Raw genomic sequence first — 13355 nt, 5'->3', positions numbered from 1 at the left:
GAGGTTCAAAGAATTTTAAGGGAACTTAATGTCCCTCATAAAAACTTTTTTGTACTAGCTGACTTGTTGAGAGTTTATGAATTTTGAGTCATTTTTTTGTGAATCTAAGAATACTTTTAGAGGATTGGGAAAAGAGCTAAATTTAGGCATCATATTCAGTTGAAAAAAAATCTTTTTAAATGGACCTTTTTGTGGATACCAGTAAACCGTTGTTTTTACACTACTCTAGAAATAAATGTTTCGTTCATGAATTAAATATGTAACATTCAACACAAGTATATTGCTTTACACTTATCAGCAAACTTCATTTAAACTCAAATTGGCCTTAATTTAAACCTGAAACTCCATCTCTACAAGTTCAACTTTCAACTCCCTACTATTATCTAGGACTGGAGAAAAAAAGCTTTAGCCAGTAAATCTTGAAACAAGTTGACATAAACAAATAATGATCTCATGTGTTTAAAATTAGACTACAACAAGACAATAGACTCCCAAAACCACATGCTTCAGGTAATTTATAGATACAAGTGTTTTCTCATTGAATTAAGGGGAATGAGTAATGCATTCTTAGGTGCACAAGTAAGAAAACCACTGAGGGGCCATCTCAAAATTACTGAAAAATATTAGGAGGTGTAGATAAAACATGTGGATTATCAAGTACTGTTTGAACAAGTACATTAAGAGGATAAGGACGATTCCAAAGGTCTTATCCACACAATTCACTAACTGATAACAAGTATTTAAGCCGATATATCAGCATATTCTACCATATTCAACATTAAACAGGCCACCAATTGTTCTTGCTGATCTCATAAATACAGACATCTGAAAAGATAAAAACTTGCAAAACTGCAAAATATATCAATCAATGATGCATGGCATGCAGACCGGTGATCATGACATTCAAGAGTGATTCTTTTTCAAATTTCACAGAGTGCATCCCTCGGGGACTCTTATATTTCACTACCATTGATCTGAGAGTTTAGACCTAAGCAATACTTAAATATAATGTGCACATATTACTCAACAAGAGCACCACTAAACAAGCGTAATTGCTCGCCTATTTTTTTTAATTTAAAGACTTGACAAGCAGAGTTATGGGCCTTGCTATAGTTTTTTGTTTGTTTTGTTGAGAAACATTGACCTCTAAACAGTTGACAGCAAATGTTAAGCAATATTATTAAGTGCCAGTCATGAATATATCGGTGAATGGTTTGAAAACAAGTTGAAAATTTTATAAACCATGTTACTATTTTCCTCTTTATTGCCAAAAATACCCACTTTTTTTACCTCATCAAAGGGCTCCACCACCATTCCTTTAAAATGGAAATAAAACACTGTCGTGCATTCCAAAGATGCACATATTAAGCAATAATGGATCATTAGGTAAAACAAAGGTGAATCCTACTATCAAGATCCGACCAAATGAACAAACCACTGGTACATCAGGGCTTTAGGTTTTAAAAATCTTGCAAATCTTATAATGTTATAGCCCTTATATCGAGTAGATTGTATAAAGTTAGTATAACCAAGGCCAGCGACTCATTCTTAACAATACAGAGTTATGCTAATGAAACATCTTTTGCTAATGATATATATAAGATAAATCTCGACAAGGAAACATGTTTTGTGTGATGGTATTCAAGATATTATATTTACATATTAATCGTGGTAATGACTTACTCAGGGTGAATGTTCTGAAAGAATTATAAATTATGAGTAACAAAAACTAATGATATGTTTCAAAAGCAAAATACTGTGCTTTTAAGATTATTTAGTATCCACATCATTCAGCGCTTTAAATGATTAATTTTGTAAAATATGAGTCATCTTATAGCGTTTAACAAAATCTGTATGTATTCATTATTTTTATTACCATAAATGTCCCAATTTTTTACGGATGAACTTAATTTCATATAAATATTTCTTAAATCACATCAATAAGTATAAACTGTTTCATAACCGCAGCTATAATAGAAGATGAAAAGGGGCTCATTATAAAATAATTTAATAGTGACTCATAGTTTCTTTAAAGTCTTTATCTATAATGTTGTGTTTACTAATTTAAGTGCTTATTCTTGCAATTACTATTATATTTTAGAATAGCTTGTCGCAACTCAGCATTTTTTTAAACATTTTGATTTAACACGTGAAAATACACACAAAAAACCTCCCACCCAAATCCTCCTGCATGTCTATTTTTTGCCAAAGATATCTAAACAAGAGCGAAGCGGAGCGAAACTGCTGCAGAGTGAAACACCATCCAACACTTGTGAAGTAATTTTATTTTCAGTTGTAAAAATGGCATCACTCAACATTTATTAAAGCCAGAGTTACGGATCTTGCTCTTTATGTTTGTATTGTCTCTGATAGTCAACATATGTACCAAGTTTCATTTCAATACAAAATAATGTTGAATTCAGTTATGGAGAAGGTTTTTGTACTAAAGGTGCCAACGAATATACCTCAACTTCCAGGGTAAGACAATGACTTCTTCGAAAAACAGACATCCTATAAAAGTATATATATAAAAAAATTTGGTTTCAAAATTCAGCAATTAATTTCCTTAGTTTCATGTTATGAGATGATATTTGTTAAACAGTGAACTGAGTATTCTCTAGGCCTTTATAACTATGACATGAATCACTACATTTTTTCTGATGAAACACCTTATTGTTTTAAAATAACAGTCCATTCTGTTATTCAGGGCTTAGAGCATTAATTACAGGTAAATACCAGACCAGATATTCACGGAAGAACTCGAATCATTCATGGTTCATTTTAAGCTACCTGTGTAAAAACCCACATCCATAGCGGAAACATGACAGAAGGCTGATAATTTTCGGCCATTTTTTTTTTTACAATCACCATGTTTTTCATAATAATCTATTCATTGCAAACAATTAATGCAAAATAAGACTGCTTTTGTGTGATCATTTTTTAGAGATTTCACGATTGAGGCCGATTTTGTGAGGTTTAATTTAAATTTCATGATGAGACTGGATTCACAACGATAATAAATCATCATCAGAGAGCAACACAACAAAAAATTGAATAATTATGTCAATGGGTTTTCAATTCACACCCTGTTATTTTGCGAAAACAGCCTAACGAAATTAAAACGATCAATAGTATGTGTATGTTTTTTTTGCTATGTTCCAATATATCTTAAGTAATTAATAATTAATCTACATAATTATATATTACCAAGTCAATATTGTAAAGGCCATCCATGTGGACCTTTTTAAGAACATTATAGTATAAACAACACTCCTTCTTCCATAAATTATTGCACGCATCAACGATCATAGTAAAGGAGGAAAAAACAAATAGCAATTTAAAGAGCACGTACATAAATATATAATAGTAATTTAATAACTGGTAAATAGTGCATATATAATTAACAATACAAAATATGAAAGTAAATATGAAGGAAATCCCAAAACATCAATCAAGTTTCATTTCCTAGTGTCAGCATTTATTAAAACAGTGACAGTTTCACAAGCATTTTAACAAGGAGGGAATTGATTACATAAAGTCCCATACATAACAGCCGATCAGCCAGTTTAATTATTCATTTAGTGTGTCCCCCTAGGCAAAACAAGTCATTCAATTCAAAACTCATTTCTATTTCATGGTGGTTAAGGAACATCATTTTGCTATGATAAAATTTCAATTTGCATATATTAACGCTAATTCACAGGCATTTTTTCGTGTCATAACTTCGAAAGACATGATGGATTACTATGTGATAACATGGTTATGAGAACAAAGCAAGTTCAAATATTTTGTGGCTGCAGTTTGTTGTTATACTTTTTTATCTTCTTGATCATTAAAAAAGTACCTGGAACAGTCTCATTCACCTTCTAAATTATAACAACCATCAAATAATAAACATATTGACTGAACATGAGAAATTTGTGTGTATTTCAATAAGCTGCATGTAAGCAATGCACTTTTAAATGTGTTTTTTTCTCATATTTGACCATGAGACACTGTTTTTTAACCTTAAGGTGAATGGGGTCAGAGCCCTTGGATTGTGAAAAAAGCGGCAAAATGCCTTAAATTGTGAATTTACCATGGTATATTTAAAACAATGAAATAAGCCCCTTAAAGATCCTGAGGTTCAAAGAATTTTAAGGGAACTTAATGTCCCTCATAAAAACTTTTTTGTACTAGCTGACTTGTTGAGAGTTTATGAATTTTGAGTCATTTTTTTGTGAATCTAAGAATACTTATAGAGGATTGGGAAAAGAGCTAAATTTAGGCATCATATTCAGTTGAAAAAAAATCTTTTTAAGTGGACCTTTTAGTGGACACCAGTAAACTGTTGTTTTTACACTACTCTAGAAATAAATGTTTCGTTCATGAATTAAATATGTAACATTCAACACAAGTATATTGCTTTACACTTATCAGCAAACTTCATTTAAACTCAAATTGGCCTTAATTTAAAATCTGAAACTCCATCTCTACAAGTTCAACTTTCAACTCCCTACTATTATCTAGGACTGGAGAAAAAAAGCTTTAGCCAGTAAATCTTGAAACAAGTTGACATAAACAAATAATGATCTCATGTGTTTAAAATTAGACTACAACAAGACAATAGGCTCCCAAAACCACATGCTTCAGGTAATTTATAGATACAAGTGTTTTCTCATTGAATTAAGGGGAATGAGTAATGCATTCTTAGGTGCACAAGTAAGAAAACCACTGAGGGGCCATCTCAAAATTACTGAAAAATATTAGGAGGCGGCATACATAACATAATAATGCCTACAAAATCTGACAGCAGTTCTAAACATAATCATGTTTTATATATATCGGTGTTTACATTTTCTTTGGTACTGAAACACTATATGGGTGTGATATTTTTCTGCCAATTATAATGAAGTCTTAAAAATGCTTCATTTATAACCACTTTTATATGGCTAAATAAACTGTTTTTAGAGGGAAGGAAGTTCAGAAGCAAAAATAGACTCATTTTTTCTGATTATAAATTTAAAAGCATGCAATTATAAGTTATATCAGAAATACTCATACTATGTTAAACAAATATTCTGGCCGCATAAAAACAACCACTCGGCACTCTACTCCACCAGAAACAACTTCAACCCTAAAACTTGTAGAGTTTCAAAGATGGTTAGAACAACCACTCCAAAACAGTAATAGAAATTGACCTAAAAAGATAATCCAGCTTTTAAATAGCTAATTGATGATGTAGATAAATGATAAGATGTTCCATCTTGGCTTTATGGTCTGGAAACAGCTGCAAGGCTTAATTCTTAACTGCAAGGCCTACATGTTAGATTACTATGATTACTGGAAACTTTAAAAGATTTTCAAAAATAAATCTTATTTGTGCATACATGTATGCAATCGCATCCTTTCCTCTTACATAGCTAGACTTACATAGCTAGACTTACATAGCTAGACTTAGCTAGACTTACATAGCTAGACTTACATAGCTAGACTTACATAGCTAGACTTCTACATAATCGCAACTCATATCAAATAACGATAACATATTGATACATGGTATCATTAATTTCCTTGCCAAAGTATTAAGAAATGTTGATGAAAAGGAAATAATGAACATCAAATTTCCTCTGTACAGAGATGAAGTTTTCTGTACACAGATGAAGGCATAAAATGAATTTCATGACTTTGCTTCTAGGTATTGCTTGGCCTCAGATTCATGTATAATATCAAACATTGATTACTTCCACCCATATGAAGAATAACAACTAAAGCTGGACAGAATTTTGGAGCCTTTCTGACACACCATGAAGAAAATATGGTATGGCATTTATGCACTATAGGTGTTTGATGGTGAAAGACATGGTTAAGCCCTTTCATTCACTGAATTCCAGTTAAGGGCACTTGACATTGTTCATAACTTGTTCTTGTAAGATATTTACTCTCCATTTACTGTAGACTGGAAATTTTTTGCGAGCATGTAATGTTCTCAATATTTCGCACAAACATCCTAGTTGCTTCATAGTGGAATATTAATTGAGAAAGGATTACCAAGATATTGAAATTGTGTATCAAACTTAAAACTTCAAAAAAAAAAGATTAAAAAAAAATCAACAAAACTGGACCTTACAATTTTTTATACAGACAGCCTTGTGATTTTGCCCCAATCATAGAGTATTGCCCTGGTATTGATTGAGACAGCGAATTCCTAGCATACCATCATTGGATAACGGCTACACACAGATAATAGCCCTTGTTGACCAACTGTTGACACTTAGCCAATAACTTTATCTCTTTGTTCATCCAAATATAGGGAAATCATTTCACATGTTTTACATTGTGGGAAGCTTTGTATCAAAATGAACAGAAACATTTAAATAAGTCAATCAGATGAACTGTCAGGTATACATAAATTTAAAACAAACCCACTTAAGAAGATTCAGAGGTCAACTTTTCATGTTCATATGGTAGCAATTGTCTTTGGTAGCCACTCCCAGCCCCCACACCATACCTTGGTGGAGCCTTTATCTCTTTCCAGTTTCTGAGGGTAGCTAGGATTGCATGTTCAACGCTGCGCTCCCAAAGTGCTAACGTTGATTGAAACCAATTTCATATATAAACAGTATGCCAGTATAAGCTGATTGAAATAAAATAAATTTATAAATTAAATACAATTAGCTAGCTGTCACGGATTTATTCCATTCAGATATCTAGGAGGGCTTACCAGAACTTCTTTATATTGTGCACTCATTGCTCAAGCAATATTTGTCACTGAACACTTAACAATCCTTTACAGTGGAATCGAAAAATCTGTCTGCAAAACTCAGGACTACCCAGAAAACCCTCTTCTATGCAATGTATTTCAGTTCAGACCTGTAACTCATACTTCAAACCTGAAAATGAGTTAACAGAATACCAGCATCATCTAAAGTTTCCCTACTAAAAAATCTTTTGCAAGCTGTGAACCTTCGGCAATGTGTTTTTTCTGCAACTCTGACATTCTTCAAAAAGGCCACAATAAATATATATTTTGCTTGACCTTACCTTATCGCAACAACCTTAACTCACAACCCGAATGTTATTTCGCCTCTCAGGTTGACATATTCTACTTTTTCATTTTTTATCAAGTAATTAGGAATTTAAAAAAAAATCCCTCTCCGCCCCTTAAAATAAGTCGGGTCAGGGTGATAATGCAAAACAAAGTTTTGTTAATAGCACTTGCCTAATTTAACAGTGCTCAAATATTTTTCCCTCAAGATCTCACAATGCCAATGTACCTTAATGATGCATGCATGATGAGCCAATGTGTCAGCTGGATTTGCAGATCAAATCCCATCTCAACAACAAAGCTGGGATTCAAAACAGGAGAGTATTGATTGGGGGGAAATTCCACGAATTCCTCATGAAGATAATGATCATGAAATCATGAGGGGGAGTCTGATGGACTGATGTCCAGTGACATGTATATACATGTGGTGGTTTAAGTACAAGTACAAGAACAATGGTTTTGGACATATAATAACCATACCTTGCTTTTTCTGTTCATACAATGTAATATGGGGTTGAAATTGGCTCCAATACAAAATTGAAAAGAACAAGAACACCTTTTTCACAAAATCTGAAAATTATTACATTTGCATCGATTTCCTCCATTGTAGTTAATAAACTACATGGTAATTTTCTTTGAAAAATATATTTCAGTGTGTCTTAACGGCCAACAATGATATAAGCCCCATTTTTAGCATTTCATTTTTTCGATATTAACCAATCTCTTAAGAATTTAGTATCACTTTTGATTTTCACAAACCTGAAAGAGCCATATCACAGGAAGAGCATATTTGACAGGAGGAAAATTAAACACTTCCATATAAACTAAATGTGAACTGGATCCATACACCGGTATTTTAAAACAACTTTATAATCATTTGACTGCTTATGCAGCTGCAAGATTAGACTAAAATAGATTAAGTGAATTCAAAGTGAATTCAAATGAAACAAAATAAAATACAGGAAGTTACGGTCGTAAAACATGTTTGAATAAGGAAATTTTTTTTATACAATTAGTACAATCGCCAACATACACTGATACCATTAAATGCAGTTCTACAGACAAGAAGACACCATTTCAAAGGAACATGTTAATACACACCAATTTTTGTAGCCGAAACAACAAATACTTTTAAGCATGAAAACGCCTTAACCATGACAAAAGGGTGAATAAGCAACATAATAATGTACATATACGTATTTTATTGCAACTACTTTAGTCAAGGTTTTATTTTTAGAAATATTATAGGGTTTTAGCAAGAGGCTTATGAGAGGGTCATGGTGACCAGAATGTGTACCCTCCAGTCTAAGATACTGAAATATTTCTTTTGTTTTGCTAAATACTTGAAATATAATTACGAATTCAAACAAACTCAACTTATTTAATAGTTGATACCTAAAATTACTTTAAATAAGCACAATTTCTAATATTTTCTATGATTTTCTAGTAAATTCATATTTCAATGCATTAATTATTCACTGCCCGATACTATAATTATGCCCTTATGTCCCTCAAGCACCCTGTCCATTATCTGCTGCTTGAACACCCTGCCCTTTTTAAAACCTGGCTAAACCCTATATAAAGCACCGGCCGAATATATCAGTCCTAAACAGATAATAAAATCAACAAAGCTCAGTCTTATGGCTGTGTTTTTATTGGAGACACTTATTTGTATATTGTTTGCCTATTTGTCAATGCCTACACATGCATAGGTATCCTGACTTGTTAGCTATGTTCGTTATCTAATGATTATTCAATGTGATTAATGCTTCATTTAACTTCAAAAGAAACATGTATGACATTACATGTTACTACCGAAATAACACAAATAAAACCCTAACAAATGACAAGAAGAAAACTTAAAATTTCCAGGCCAAAATAAAAAATGGTTTGGTTAGGGTTACATCCTTTTAAAAAACAGGGTTGGTAGGGAGATTTTTTTTATTATGCTTGATTAAGAACGCATTTGTCATCATTGGGGAATGGCATTTAAGTTATATTCTGTATAAGCTTTAAAGCTTATTAAAACATGCACTTAAAAAATATAAATATATATTTATTTATGTATTTTTAATGTAAAATATCAATAGACTATAAATAACGGTAGGGTCGCGGCACCTATTTACTAGGTAGAGTCCACTACAGTTACAAGAATCAATTTTTTTTTGGTTTAGGCCTTTCCGGCAAAGTTGAACCAAGAATGACTCATTACATCACAATTTTAATAAAACTTTGCTTTTGACAGATGAATATGGAAGTTTAAACATTGCATTGTCAAGTTGTTTGTTTTTACAAACTTGAGTTGAATATGACAAATATTGTCATTGATTTGAAATTTACATTCAGAATGTAGTCTAAATGGATTTTTTTTAAATAACTAGAAAATAGCATGCACCTTGACATTATATAAATAATATAGGAATTTTGCCAGGTATTGAAAGGGCAGGGAACTGCAGAAAAGGGACATGGAGGTCGGTGGTGGTAACTAGGGAAAAATGACACATTTTATCGGGCTGTGAAGAACTGAAATATTATGAATTAGGTAGAAACATGTCAGGAAAGTGTTTAAGTGAAGCAATTTTAGGTTTCAACTGTCAGATAATTTTAATGTATTTATGATCACATAATAAGCTTTTAAACAAGCTAAGGAAACATTAAAATTTTGATCATCAAAACATCAAGTTGTAAGAAGGCAGCATACTGAACAATTAAATGCTGGTCATCATAAGGGGAAAGTGGTCCTATACCAAAAATAGTGCAGCACCCTCCCATAAATCATTAGCTAAAACCTGGAATAACAAGAGCACCGCGGAGTGGGTGCCAACGCTCGTCTGTTTTTTTTCCAAGTCGAAAAGGGGGGATAACTCAATATTAATTAAAGGCAAAATTATATGACCTGCTATAAACATGCATAGTGTTAATAGGAACACGTGTAGCAAGTTTAATGTGAAAATGTTGAACGGTTTTTGAGTTATGAGGTAAGGTTAAAGTTTTTGGACGACGACGACGACGCAGACGCAGACGCAGACGACGCCGACGACGCCAAGGCTATCACAATAACTCGACTTTTTTTCTTCGAAAAACAGACGAGCTAATAATATACCGGGGTAATCTTCATAAAGCACCCCATGATTTCCTAATGATTTTTCAATAAGAGCGTATTGCCGTTTATGCTTAAACACTTTCTTTTGAGAAGTGAAGTGCTCAATATTTTATGAAATAATTGAACGCTATTCGGCTAGCGGGTGACAAGCCAAATGATGTATTGTGAGACAAATTTGAAATTCCATGACGATTTCAATAACTTCTTTGTATGACTCAAGTGGAGGTTTCACTCGATTGTCCCCAGTATTTGTTCAGAAAGGTTGAAGTGCCTTTAAGAATTTATTTTCGTTTACTCCGATACAAATTTCAAACATTTTCCCAACCGCGCTGTTCTTAAAAAAAAATGGTGAATTGCAGAACATGACAAAGCATTTCTCTCAAAATTTAAGCTGTTTTAACAAAAAGTTTCAACTTATCAATTACAAATTCTCTAAAGTAAAAACCTGATTCATTCCAATATATTTTATATCTGAAAAAAATCTACATTCCAAATTGTACAAAAGGTCTCATTCACAATAATTACATGACCATTTTTCTCAAATTTAATGAGATTAAATTCAATCTATGGTTATTATAACTGTTACTGTACTTTCGTGACCTAGCCATGATTATCAATATTTCAATAACTGATTATAATTATTATTAATACATAAATGAGCAGCAGGATAATTTCTTGGTCACAAAGATTTTTTCTACACTTAAGTTTTAATACATGTAAGGTTACATATTTCATAATTAGGAATGCCAACACAAATTTGTGACTAGGCCATTGAAAAATGTTTCCAAACATCCTACATTATGACTAGTATTGTTACCCAAGATGACTCATATTCACAATACCCTAAGATACAATGCACATTTTTAGAACAAGTTTTATGAAGATTTGATAAACAGTTTGAATTTATGACATGAGGAAAAAAAAGATTTTACCTATGGCCCAATACCTGAGGTGACCTTTATTAATTAATGTACAAAAAAAAACAACATAAGGATAAAAACTAATGACAAAAAAGAATTTGAATAAAATCTTCCTAAAATTTGACCTAGTGACCTAGTTTTTGACCTGAGGTGACCCACATTCAAAATGTTCAAAACAACATGTACATGTAGATAAGTATTCTGACAAAGTTTCATAACAGTTGGATAAAAACTATTCACTTTATGACATGAAATAAAAAAGTCTATGCCCGCCTGCCCACCCGGTTTTCGTTATTCTATAACCCGTATTTTTTGTTGAAAAATCCAGCTTAAAAGAAAACGGAAACCAGTGGGAGATAGTAATAATCCATTTCAAATAATAAACGAAAAAACATTCTTTTAATTTAAAATTTTTGTGGCCAAAATAAGAAAAAATCATTTGAAAACGAGGAAAATTGGCATCCTTGGATAACAAAACTATCTGCTCATCTTGCTAATTAAATGGTGTGGCCAGGTTTACAAAATGTAACAGTTTATATGTCAAATAGTAACAAAAAACAATTGCATGAATTGATGTTTGAAATATTTATGGTCATTAGAAGATTTATAATAAATTGCAACACAAGTATCATAATTGTTTGCTGAAACAGAGCTTCCATTAAAGGAAGTTTAGAAGTGTATTACACCTTAAAAATGGGCTTAAACTTCCATCATTGAGTCCTTGGAAGTTCAAAACATCAGAAACTCAGATTCAGTGTAAATTTAAGGACCCCATTTCAATATTGACATATATATATATATACAAATAAAAATAAAAATGATTTTTTTAAACAGACTTTTCAGGACTTGTATATTTTAGTTGCATATTTATTATTTTATTTTAAATCAATAATAGCAGTTCAAGAATGGAAAAATGTTCAGAGTTGGACATTTTTCAGAAACCCCCCGAATATTAATGAGTATAACTATGAAGTTTGATCATACGAACAGTGTCAAATTCAAATGGAAGCACTGATTAAATGGTTGACCTATCTTAAACATTTCAATGTCTCATGTTGACCTTTTAAATTTCCTTTCAAATACTTCTGTTTGAACAAATCAGGAATGTTAAAACATATTGTGACAAACAATTTACGTCTTTTCAAGTGAAAAATGCAAGATATCACCTCACAAAGGAATGCCAAATCTTATGACACCCTCTTTTAATACGATATTTCTTTCAACTGCTCACTTTCTGCACAGAGAGAGAGAACAAAAATGGGTTGTTCTATGTTGAGAAATGTGTTGAGCAGTGGTCGAAAATAGCACAAGCTTGCAAACCATGCACAGATAAAACATGTAAAATGCATTTCTGACTTTCACTTTTCGAATTCTGAATTTTATACAGCAGGGGTTGTTAAAAGTACTGATGAATAAAGACTTTGGACTCGTACATCCAAAAGTCTAAATTGAAGGACTGTTTGAGTGAGCACTTGTCTTGACAACAGATATTAATAATTATATCAAAGATCAAGTTTTTTTCCCATTTATTATTGGCATATATATATTTAAAAAAATATCCTTAGTGTGCTAGGGTATATAAATTTCAAAATAGAACTTGTCAAATTAGGTTTGGTCAGATCCCGACTGGGAATTGGTCAGACACTCCAAGATTCAGTCATACTAGCCTTTTCTTTGAAATGCATAAAAAGGGTTAGTGAAATAATTCTCCACTGCGGCTAATTGTCATAAACGTTAACTTCTGAAAAGATTTGCTCAAAAAATCTTAAACTAAATGTATCATATCAAGAATAATTGCCAGGGTTTAGCAAGGATAAAAAAGGGGCACGGTTCTGCAGAATTGGGGTCAGGGGACTTAGTGTGAAAACAATGTTACATACCGGGTATTGTATCGGTCATACTAGACTACTTCACTAGTTCTGTGAGTAACTTGAATATCAGGAATTTGACAGAAAATGTTAGAATGTCAGAAACTGCGTTTAATTGAAGTAGTATATTCAATAGATATCAGCTGCTGAATAAATAACATTTGTAAGTATTTATTATCATATAATATGTTTTGAAACAAAACAAATATCTGATTATGATAAGCATTCAATTTTATGACGGCAGCCAGGTGCACATGCTGGTCTCTACATAAGGGCAGAAGGGTGCTCCCAAATATCGCCAATGTGCAGCACCATTTTAAAACTCTGAATTGCCCACCATACATGTAGTTGCCATTAAACCAAAAACAGATCTGCCAACATAAACAGGTACCAAGTATAAAATGTACATGAGCATGGATGTAAAGATATGTACATGC

The 13355-nt window shown here is 32.2% G+C and overlaps 1 protein-coding gene across 2 annotated transcripts in view; it reads right to left on the bottom strand.

Annotated features, from left to right (window-relative positions):
- The window catches only part of LOC128242857 (Wilms tumor protein 1-interacting protein homolog), a 48913-nt gene that overhangs the window by 33504 nt on the left and 2054 nt on the right, over nucleotides 1–13355 (bottom strand). The window lies entirely within an intron of this gene.

The sequence above is a fragment of the Mya arenaria genome, chromosome 8 (assembly GCF_026914265.1).
Source record: "Mya arenaria isolate MELC-2E11 chromosome 8, ASM2691426v1".
NCBI lineage: Eukaryota > Metazoa > Mollusca > Bivalvia > Myida > Myidae > Mya > Mya arenaria.
The sequence above is the reverse complement of the archived record's forward strand: the minus strand, read 5'-3'. Positions and strand labels throughout refer to the sequence as shown.